Genomic DNA, 12,561 nt, shown 5'->3' with positions numbered 1-12,561 from the left:
TATAGGAGGTAACGCTAATGCCCACTTTATCTTATACATATTATGGTTTCAACCTTCTTTCCTTATATGCACTTCCATACCTCAATAATTCTGGGAACCCAATCTTCAATATGTCACTTATTTACCTTATACTCATTAACAATTACATCGATTAGTTGCCATAGCGCATTTGTAGTTAGTAAATGTAAGCTTTGGTTAACCTCAACGTCCTTTAAAAATTTTCCCTAAAATTCCAAAAGTATACTTTTGCAGTACCTTACTTCACCTTTTCCTATCACTTACCACTCTCATTTACTGTAATACTTACCTTGTGATTTAGGGTAAACTATCTGTTAAATACAACTTAGTTGGTAACTTCCTACACCAAAACTGCCATTTTATACCAAGGCCTTAGCTATGCTAAGCTAATTGCCATAAAGGCCTTAGGCCTGTAGGTCTTTGTGTTACAGCCTTATAATACCTATGCTTTACTTAAAAGTGGCTCTTACATCTACAGCTGGGTACAGTGATATTTTCCTGCTGTGCTCACCTGGTGTGAATTAGAGTTGCCACATTCCTCATTACAGTAGTAGTCCACAATCGTTTTCTGGCCCACCCGCAACTGCACACTCTGTTACTTTTTGTTATTATTTACATTCTCAACCTCACTTTCCACTCCGAGGTCCTCCTTATTACCTGATTGTAACTCTGCATGTGCCTTTTTCCTGTCCGTGATCACTGTGTGCTGCTTTTATCTCTTTCCCCTCTCAAGTTTCTGGTGGATTTTCTCTCTCCTCCTTACAATGGCAATGATGATGAATTCTAATGTGAAAATATCAAGCCCAGTACTTATTTCCAGATAATTACATGGCTGGACTTTGAAGCTTCTGTTGCCTCAAGCAAGATTTTAACTGCAGATCCCAGCATGAGTTAGGATACAGCAGAGTTTATGTTGTTGGTTTTGGCTGGGATTATCATTAGCAACATGAAAGCTTGAAAACATCAGTTTATCTGACAGGATAAGATGCTAATAAAAGCCCAGATTGTCTGTATCTCACTCACAAGCAGAATTAAAGTCAGATGTTCAAGCACAGAGCAATGGAAGTCTGGAACTCAGCTTCTGTGTGGCTAAAAATATTAAGGCCCAATATGCCATCCTTTATGCAAACAACGCCACCCAATCATAGGCCTTCATGGATTCCCAGTTTGCTCCTCGCTTCCTCAGTTTCCTGTTTCTGCCTTGATCATCACCTGATACCTCTACCACGCTAACCCTGTTCTGCTGGCAGCCCATGATTCTCCCTTTCCTCCTGTTCTCCCCTCATATTTTGCTCCTGTTCCCGCCTACTGCTCACAGTGCCCAGATGGACACAACACTTCACACTTCAGCACTGACTAGCTCCGCTAACAATTACCCACAGTTCCATGTGGGCTTGTGCAACGCATGCTGAGACATGCATTGTCATAGACTCACTGGTGTGGGATTAAAGCTAGTTTGGGTATGCCTACTCAAGCTGCAGTCATACCCTGTGATTACAGTACAGACATACCCCCAGCATCCATCTAGAGCTGATTTCCCAATCATTTTATTTCATTCAGAATGAGAGGGGTTAAGTACATGAGGTTTTACAGGAATTGGGGTTTCTTTTTTCAGCTTCTCACAAATTGCCATCCCAAAACTTTCTTAATACATGAAATAGCAATCCTCGACAAATACCATTTTCCTCACCATTCAACTGAAATCCTGACATTTAGCAATAATGTCCAAACTCAGAGTTCTTTTTCTTCTATGAAGAGGAAACACGCTCTTGCTGCTAAGACACTGAACTGGGACTCAGCAGATCTGGTTTTCACCATAGCCATAAACTTCCTGAATGACCTTGGGCAAGTCATTAATCTCTCTGTTTGTAAAATTATGAAGCAATTTATGACTATTCATGTATGTAATGACAGTAGGAATTAAGTTACCCATATTGTTGTATGGGGCGGATTATGTAGTGAGCCTATCAGCAGAAGCATGTTGCTACAGGCACTTTGAGCCAGGCAAGCAAACCAGCAGCTCCTAACTGTACAGTTCTCAGCAACAAGTTAAGTAACGTGTTTACTGTTACTTAAAAAGTCTCCAGTATCTTTTCTTATATTATAATAGCAAGTTAACATCTATTACATGGTGTCAGAACAAAACTAAAAGTAAGAAAAGGAGTAAAACACACACACAGAGAAACAAAAATGGACCAACAAAAGCCTCCAGCAAAGGTAGTGTTTGAAGAAAATGCAGTAGAAAACTGGAGAAAGTGGCGGTAAGCATTTGAGCTGTACAGCAATGCGAATGGTGCAGACAAAACAGGTGAACAGTGCAAAACAGCATTATTTCTTCATATGGCAGGTGAAGAAGCAAAAGAGGTATTTAATACTTTTCAATTTGATGCAAAAGATAAAGATGCAGCAGATAAAGAAAAATACAGGTCTTAAAGAATAAGTCTGAGGCATACTGGGCACCGCAAATAAATATCATGTATAACTGAGGCAAAACTTTTCATTAGAAGTCAGACAGATGGAGAAAGCATAGACCAATGTGTAACTCATTTAAAACTGGCAGTATAATCTTGTGAATTTGGATAACTGTGCGAATCACTCATTAAAGACTGCATCATGTGTGGTATTGCATCAGGCACAGTGCGGGCTAGATTGCTGAGACTAATTTAAACCTTGAATGTGCTATGGACATATATCATGCACATGAAATGACTGCAACCCAGTGAAAGGGCTGGGTGAAGTGGAAAAACACGTGCACATATTGCAGTGTAGCTCCACCTTTAGTAAGCAGTCAGAGGCAACTAAGGGTTGTTATAAATGCTGTAAGGAACTGTTCTGCATATGGGCAAGAATGCTGGACATGTAGCAAACACAATCATTTTGCCAAAATGTGCGACTCTGGAAAGGGAAAGTCCCAGGCCAAACAGATGTTTACCCTCCCAGAAGCAGATGAGTACTCCCAAGATCTGTTCTTTGGCATGCTGATTGCTGAGCTTCCCATGGATGTATAGAATGGATTTGCTTGTTAAGGAATCACAGAACGGTGAGCTTTAAAATCCATATAAGGGCACAGGCCAATGTGATGTCCGTAAAATTATACAACACTTTAAGGGCCAAACCACTTCGGAGCTTGAGTATCTAGCTGATAGCCTACTCGGGAAAAACTGCAAGTATGTGATAAACGAGGCAGTGACTTCACATTTCCCCACGGGCCCAGCATCGGGATCACCCATTGCTTCTAGAGCCCTGGGGTGGGACCCAGTGGAGCTGGATAGCCTGAGTCCCCTATGCCCAGCACTGCACTTGGGGCTGAATGAGGTAGGCGCAGGGCCTGAACTAGTGACTGTTTGCTGCTCTGTCCTCACCCTCAAGATGCCTGAGCTATTGACTGCTTGTTTTCTCAGCCCAGAAGGCCTCAGCCATTGACTTTTTATTGGTTTAGCCCTCAGGCAGGAGTCGTGAGCCACAGACTTCTCACAGGCCCTCCCCCAATCCAGGAGGCCTGAGCTACCATGTGCCCAGGACACCTGATCACCCCACTCGGCATGAGCACCAATTCCCCATCGCCGCCAAAGGGGGTGCCCTGGAAGAGACCCAAGGAACCTTACAGAGACATACAAACTAGCCTAAAATTGAGACAAGCAAAGCAGAACTATTACTTTAACAAAGGTGCAAAAGCCTTTACCACTGGAAATTGGAGAGACTGTATTCATCAAAAAGGAGCATGGAAACCTGCAAAAGTATTTGACCCACACACACTGCTCCTATGATATGATCTTGTTGAGAAAGAGGAAAGTGATGTCTGTAGATGCAAGAAACAGAAAGGATTTGATGAGGCATGAAAATTTGGAACAAACAAACTGTCAGCATACAGCTCAGAAATGTAAGCAATAGCAGACCAGTCTACTAAATCTGAGGCCAGGTCTACACTTACCTGGAAATTTGGCAGCAGTCAACAGGCGTTATGCAAACTATGCAGAGTCACTTGCGTAAGTCCCGTTGACTTTGTAACTCCTCTTCTATGTGGCGTCTTCACTGCACTGCACCGATGGGAAATGCATTCCCATCGACACAGTGCTACGCCACTTGAGGGGATGGTTTTAATGCGTTGACTTCTGGATCAATTGAGCGGGTCTTCACTGACTGCTCTGTCGATCCGGCTAGATTGATCTGACAGCGGTGAATTTGCTGCTGTCAGTGAAGGCATACCCTGAACCTCAAGTGGTCAGTTTAAATACAGAAAAAAACTGGGACGCTGATACCGCTCTTTCTACCTCTAAAAGCAGAATGATAAGAAAACCTGCTAGATATGAAGACTAATTTATCTAGACTCTTTAAGGGTTCAGATTAGAGTTATGGATGCTAAATTAAGATGACACAACTAAGTAAAAAAGTTGAAATTGAGTTAAATTGTTTGCCTCTGATTTAAAAAGGGAGCTGCAATGATAGTAGGAACTTTGGAGTAGGAATCAAAGTTACCCATAGTGTTGTATGAAGGGAATTATTATGTAGTGAACCTTATCTGTTGAAACATGTTGCTATGGAACTTGGAGCAAGGAAGGCAAGCCAGTAATACCTATCTGTACAGTTCTTAGCAACAAGTTAAATGTTTACTATTACTTAAAAAGTTCCAGCATTGTTTCTTATGTTATAGTAGCAAGTTGGCAATAGCCACTTTGACAGGATGTACTTGCCCCACACTGGACAAGAAGGGGTTAACCCGATATTGTGGGCTGAGGAAGCCATCCCCTCACTACTGCTGGGCATGCTCCAACTGGAGCCCCAGTATAAAAAGGAGCAGCCCAGCCCAGCTCAGTTTGGCCTGACCGCTGAGGAAGAAGGATGCACATTGCATGCTCCCTACCAGGAGCTGCTGGAGCCCCAGACTCCAGAGGCCAGGTGCGCTGAGACCCAGGCAGATACCTGGCTGCCTGCGGAAGTCCAAGAGGAGATGGAACTGTCAGGAGCTTGCCAGCCAATGATCCCAGAGGCCCAGGAGACCTGTGGTCAGCAGCGCTGGAGAACAGAGTAGGAAGCAGCCCAGGGGAATTAGACATTGGTCTAGTTGTGGAACCAGGACAAAGGCAGCATGTTTTGGACAGATCCCCACTGACCTAGTGGTGAAGCCATTCGCTGCTGTTGGGACCCAGTGGAGTAGGGAGGGCCCAGGTTCAGCCACCTTAGCCACTACCCACCCCTGGATGGCAGCATACTTCTGCTGGGCTGCTAGGCCATGCATCCCTGCTGGGGAGGACAGCTGTAAAGACTCTGACCACTAGGCCATGCAGCCCTGAGGCTAAGGACGACCATTTGGACTCAGCTGTGGGGCTATAATGCTCCTTCCACCTCCCCAAAGGGTGACGGGGTATATTTGCCCTGCAACACCATTACAATGTGCACTAGTTTATTTTATTAGCTCAATCAAATTTAAGTCTGATCAATTCTAATGATCCAGGGGCACATAGAGGCTGGAGAGACAATCCTTCCTTTCTCCAATTTTTTGTCTGTGTGCTTATTTACATTGTAAATTCTTTGGCACAAGAATTGTATGGTGCCTAGTACAATTGAGATCCAATCTCAGTTAGTGTATCTATGTGCTACTGTAATACAAATATGTGCCATTGTAATGCAAATAAAAATACTAAACTTTGCACAATTACATTTGTGATTTATACTCTTATGCACATGACTATATTCCTTAGTGCTCGGAATGTTAAACAATAGCATTTAACTGCTTTTATAGTCACAAGACACAGACATATTCAACTCCTCGATTATGGGAATTCATTCTACCTAGCTCATGAGGACACAATGTCCTTTAATAACTGTCAATAACTAGTGAGGAAACTGCATTTTTTCCAGTTGCCTGCCAGCTGTTTCAAATAGAACGTAAGCATCTCTCACACTTTATAAACTCATGATTAAAGCTGAATAACAATTTTCTGACTACATTTTTCCCTTGGAAAGTGCACTGTGAATATGCTTCAGATCCTGGGAAAACTGAAGGACAGGAAGCACAATGCTTAAACCTTCATGTTTGGATCTGTCATCAGAATGACTTCCATTGGAACTGAATACCAGGAACCACTTGTTTATCCACCTAAACCGTTAACTATGTAACTATAGACAATGCTAACTAAAGCTAAAATACTAACGGAATTAAAAAGAGTCTGGATCAGAGGTCTAGAGATGTTCCTAGTGCCTGGCTGTACGCAGTGGGAAGGAACTAAGGCAGCTGGAGCACCAGGTCCCCTTTTATGGCATCATACTTTGAACCTTCAGGAGCTGTGAAGGGAGGGACAGGAGGGGTGAAAGAGTACTCCAATGTGCACTGCTAACTTCACCATCAAAACATCACCTACCCGCTCAAGGGAAAAAAGTCTTAAAAAACAAAACAAAACACACCCTTTTTTTACTTGCTCATTGTTGCTTTATAAAAAGATCAATTCAAACAGATTTAATGAGAGAAACCAAGCCAGCTGAATATTATACATCTGTGAGGGGGGCATTATAATAATAGACTTCCTGGAAATAATTATTGGCTTAATTATTTAGCATATAAGACACTGGTCATGGATGCAGCTAGAATGGGGCAGCGGGGGAGGAAGTGCACCTCTTCTCTCATTTCCTTTACTTTTCATTATAGTTATACACATTCTAAAAATACTGAGATTAGCACATTATAGCCTGCAAGACAAATATACTCCCCCCCCCCCAAATTTATTAAAACTTACAGCACACAGTAATGAAAGCATCATTTATTCCCTAGCCAGGTGCTTGGCTATAGTGACTTTATCCCCAGAGAGGATTACCATATTTGAAATATTGGATTTACATTTTTTTTCAATCAGCCAAATGTGAATGAGCAGGTAACAGCACAACATAATTCTGGATTTATTTTACTCAGTTTGTAAATCTCCAAAGCAACATTTTTGGACATTTTTTTCAATGTCTTGTTTTAAATGACTGGCTCATTTTTTCATAGACTTTTCTATTGTGTAACCTCAATTCTTGTAAAATTCCCTTTGTAACAATGAATGTATTGTAACATGTATGAGAAATGAGGATTACATTGAGGTCATGTGTTCACTAAGCAAAATATAGAATTGTTTACTGTGTCAGGGCATTCTCTAGTGATACTGGAAACCATTCATCATTGCTGTAATCACTATGGTTCTGGAGCCCTTTTGCCATAAAGATGTTGTTTGCACTTGAGATAAGTGATGTAGCAACCTGTAGAGAACTTCAAGAGAGGAGCACAGGTTGAAGAAGGGCAGCTCGAGCCAGGGATTTGATTCCAGTACTCCACCAGAATAGCCCCAATGTGTGAGAGGAGGAAGAATAGTCACTATCCAGCATTACTAAATATAAAGTCATATTTCAAGAAGGTGGACCCCTACAGGGCAATCTGAAGTTAAAAATAGACTACCACATGCAGCCTGCCAGACCTACTGAGTTCCAGCCACTGAAGAAGGAAGTGGCATCACTATATCCATTGAAAGTAGCACAGAATGGATCTGCAGCCTAGGAGTGGTGGAAGACTTCCAGTAAACTGAGGATCTGCATTGATCCAAAACTATTTAGCAGAGCATTGAAAAAAGGTCACTACCCATCACCAACAATTGAGGACATACTACACAATTTATCCAGGGCAAAAGTATTCACTGTTTGTGATGTGAAGAATCTGGCATATGGAGCTAGATGAGCCATCCAGCCACCAGACACCGTTTGCCGTATGGTTTGGCAGGTACCACTGGGTACAAATGCCTGTGGACATCAGCCAGCCCCAGAGGTAGTGTAGTGTAAATTGAACGAGGCATTAGAGGGATTCCCAGGCATCAATGACATTCTTACTGCAGGAGGAGACGGTAAGGAAGAGGCAATCTAGGACCATGATACCAAGCTGCGACGACTCCTAAACAGGTGGTTGGAGTGAATATTAGGCTGAACTTAGACAAACTGAGGAGAACTGAGGTCCAACTGAGGCAAAACCAGACAGGAAGGACCACTGTAGTACTACTTCTCAGGTAGTAGATAGTATACCAGCATAGGAATTGATGGGCCAGAGAACCAAGACTCTGCTTCCCAGAAGGGGGAGTGTGTAGCAGCCCAGCAGAGGAATGATGTACAGGTCATTGAAGCAGTTAAAAGAATGCCAAGCTAGGCAGGCAGCCTGCTACAACAAATTGACCAAGGAACTGAGGCCACTATGTACCAGTGAGCAGGTCTGGGTCCAGCCATCAAAGCAGCGGCAAAAGGCAACAGTCTGCAATGAGACACAGGTCATATGAGGTAGCTACAGACTCAGGACAATGGTGGAAATGAAACCAAAGATAATTGTGGAATAATGACAAACAGCCAGCAAAATGCACAGGCAACCTTAATTCTGCCATTTCCTAATTTCACTGTGCTTGGTTTACAACCTGAATAATGTTCTTTTAATGTAGTTCTGTGTATGCAATTATTTAGACTGTGGTAGTGCACACCATGTGCTAGGTATTGTTCAAACACAGATGAAGCCTTGGAGAGCATGTGCTCTTGAAAATGACTGCCTGACTTCTTCCATACTGCAAGCTCACTGAGTATTCATCCAATCTGAAATGCACAGGACCTGCATACCCACTTTTTAATAGCCATAATGACTTTCATCCACTAGAGATTCCACAGAGAAGAACCTTTTTTTGATTTGACTCAGACTGGAACAAGTTGATCAAATCACAAAAGTCTTATTTGCCAAGTATGCCGATTTGATTGGGTCAGTCATACATTCTGCCTTCCAGCCCAGACTCTTCCACCTGTCCTGGGCAACTGGGAGTAAAAACAAAGTCATGTAGTACTATCATTGCCTCTGGTTTCTAGATACCTACTATTTGAACTGATGCTGGGGATGACAGAGACTTCAATTTGTAGAAGAACAGGACAGGGTCCCCAAAAGGCCATGGTGGTGCATTATACTGATAGGGCTGATTCAGTTGGGGTTAACCAGTCCATTTCCATCCTTGTGGTGGCTGTACAGGGGCTGCAAAGAAGTAATGTCGGGACCCTGCAATGCATGCCACTCCTGATCTTAGTTGAGAAAGCTCCCTGCTGGATGTGGGTGAAAAAGCATGCCCCTGTGACAGTGATATCTAGTAGACATCATCAAGAGGTGTGCCAGTCTAGGAGGAGATTTTTGTGCCAGAACAGAAGTATGCGCCAGTGCTGACTGTGAAGGACTCAATAATGTGGACTTTGCTGGGGGCAATATAGTCTTCTCCAGTGAGGAATCAGCTGGCCCTGTTAACAATTCCATAGATGTCATTGATGTCAATACCTGCTCTGATGAAGACGCTGACACTTCTATTGAAGCCAGCATTGATGGAGATGCCAGGCCATGCTTCTTTAGCACTTTGCTAGGTGTTGTGCCAGCATCCCTAGCCTCTGTAACAGGAAAGGGTTTAGGGTGGGGTTTTTTCCCCCTGAAGGGCTGATGTTTAGACCTCTCCTTGTGAAAGGAAATGGATTGAATTCTGGAGCCAGGTCTGTCTCTCTACCCAGACCTTCCCTGCCTCTGGGAAGATGCGGTATCAGCTCTTGGTGCCAGTGAATCTCTACTTGACACCAGTCTTGTCAGCATTGTACCTGGACATTGTGTGCCAGCTGGTAAGGACACAAGCAGAAGAGGATTTCAGCGGGTTGGATATGTTTTAGAGGCCAGTTCTCTCTTTTCAGTGTCCAACATTACCCACATGGTCTACTCAAGGAGGTGAAGCTGAGGCCAGTGTGTCTATTTCTGTGTCCTTGCATGGAAATAAAAAGGCATATGGTACACCCACCTGGAATGTGGCTCTCATTGAGGTGGTATAAACAGGCCTGGACGCTGGTGAGAGGGATTAAACTATCACGATATGGGCATGGTTTAAAGACCAAAAGCTTTGAGTCTACCACTTGACATAGGAAGAGGCATCAAGCACCATTGGGGAAAATGAGGTTATTTTCTTCCTTTGGAAAATGCTCTAAATTGAAAATGTATGTGAAATGCCAACTAACAAGGTTAAGGGAAGACAATTTTAGCTCTAACTTGGCACATCAGAAAACAAAAATGCTAAGAGGTGGTGGGCATACGCTACTAGTTCCAGCTCACTGCCGTGCATGGTAGCAGGTAAGTGAGGAATGGTTTCAGCCACTCTGCCCTTAATGCCCTCCGCTAGGGCGGAGGAGGCACAAAGTCATGTGGTGCACAGGGGTGGTCCTAATGGACACTGCTATTCAAAAGGTTCTGGTCTCACATGCATGAGGCACATGGGCACAAAGAGTAGAAGCCACACTGACACATACTTGAAGAAAAACTTTTAACTTCTGCTCTAATATTTAAATGGATCTACACACACCTTCTTAGTGTATTGAGTACCATTGTGCTAAAAGCCATAAGCAACTCCAATTATCATTCAAAAGCCTTTAACAAAATGAATGGCCTGTGTTTTGAAATGCACTTCAAGTTATTTTTCTTGATGTTCACAAATGAATCATCATTTAAGATCAAAGAGAGAGAGAGAGATGAGGTGTACCAAGCAGAAAAGGCCAAATAATTTGTTTCTTCTGAGTAAAATAACAAAACCAATAAACAAACCCAAACTCAAAATGTAGGGTCATTTTATGGAGCTCTACAAACCAGAAACATCTGCATAGACAGACCTATTTTTGCTGAATTTTTAAAAATTTCAAAGCTTGGGAAAGTTTTAGGTTAAAGGAAAAAATTGAGAAGGCATTATGTAAATATTTTAGCGAAGAGCAAATAAAATGGGCAAAATCACAACCGTGGGTTGGAATTAATATTGAGAACCTTTCTTAAAGTCTCTTTATTGAATATCTGATCAATATTTCACTTAACTTTAACATCTCTTTATTAGATTTTTTAAATGACCTACTTGGAAAGTCATCTCATATTAGAAGTCTTACCTTCTAGCCTCCCAAAATGAATATATATCTTGGCATACATATTAAATAGGAAAATGTAATAAAATGAAATGCTCGTGTGCCTTTATAGCCGAGTTACTATAAAAATGGAATATATCTGTGTAATCTGCTATCATATCAAATAAATACTGGAAGTTGTACACCTTTGAGCATGAAAGGAGAGAGCCAATTTTCTATAAAGTTCTGTAAGGCTGCTTGAATAGTCATTTACTATACGGGGCGGGAGGCTCTGTACAGCGGATAGCACAAATAAGCACTTTGCTTAACCTAGCTGAAGACAACTGAAAATCTTTGTAGTTCACTACAGAGTCTGAAAACCCCAAATAGGCCACTGTAATCTAAAGGCTACTGTCTAATTCACATGATGAGCCAGGTGAGATTGCCATGACTGCGCTGAGCAAAGAGCCGGGGGCTCCATCCTGCGTGGTGCTAAGCCATCAAGGCCAATACAGCAAAACACTTATGCACATTCTTCACTTTTAAATATGGGAGCAGTCCTATTGAAGTCCTGTGCTTAAAGTTAAGCAAGAGCTTATGTGCACCTTACAGGACTTAGCCCCTTTTGAAAGTATAAGTACTACAAGCCATAGCATGTGAGAGAGGAGGAAGAGAGAGGGTATTTAACACAATTTTCCAAAAACAGCCCACCCAAGAAATTAAGGGCCTGATCCAATTAATATTCAAACCCATAGTAAAGTTCCCATTGACTTCAATGGAAGTTAGATCAGGCTTTAAGAGGAGCGGGGAACCTGAAGCGCAGCAGATGGAGCCTTGAAATATTATTTTAAATTGCTTTCTATATCACCCCTGCAACAAAACAAAAAAAATGATCTGACTGAAAAAACAAGGCTTGAAATCTGTAGTTTGAATAACATGGGGAAAGAGGACTAAGAAAAATTCCAAAGAGATTTAGAAAAGTGGAGAATTTGTTTCATTTCATTTAAGCTAGGACAGCTGATCTCTGAATTTGTCAAAGGCTTTTACAATAGAAAATAAGTGTCTATCCCTTCATCATGTCAGCAGGGAGCTCTCTCTCGTCCATTAGGCTGCACCTAAGTGGAGTACACAAAGTGGGCCATAGCACTGTCTTATAAATGCTTTTTATTTTCTAAAAGCATCAGAAGAAACTGAGAATGGAAGAGAGGAGAGTGAGTGGCAGGCTGATTCATCCTCAAAGCAGCACGTAAGTAACTGTTTCAGTTTTCAAAAAAAGTATCTAAGACTTGAGAGGAAATGAGTTTGAAGCCAGATGCAGCATTCTTTCTTGTGGATTTATTTTATATATGATATGACTGACTAAAAGATTCTTGTGAGTTGAATCAAAAGTGGAATGGCACTTTGAAGCATTTCCACCCCACTTGGAAACCAGAGTGAAAAAAGAGAAAACAAGAGACTTTCATCTTTAAGATAAGAATAAAACTTGAGTAAACTCAAGAGTCCAACAAAAGTGACAGGCCAAAAGAGAGAGAGAGAGAGAGAGAGAGAGAGAGAGAGATGATAGTCAAAATCTCTCTCTCTTGCTCGCTTTTTTTTTTTTTTTGCCCTGTCACTTTTGTTGGACTCATGATTTTATCCAAGTTTTGTTCTCAT

Source organism: Emydura macquarii, unplaced genomic scaffold (assembly GCF_026122565.2).
Source record: "Emydura macquarii macquarii isolate MOO-44397 ecotype Brisbane River unplaced genomic scaffold, CSIRO-AGI_Emac_v2 contig_1045, whole genome shotgun sequence".
In the NCBI taxonomy this organism is placed as follows: Eukaryota; Metazoa; Chordata; order Testudines; family Chelidae; genus Emydura; species Emydura macquarii.
Note: the sequence above shows the minus strand (reverse complement) of the source record.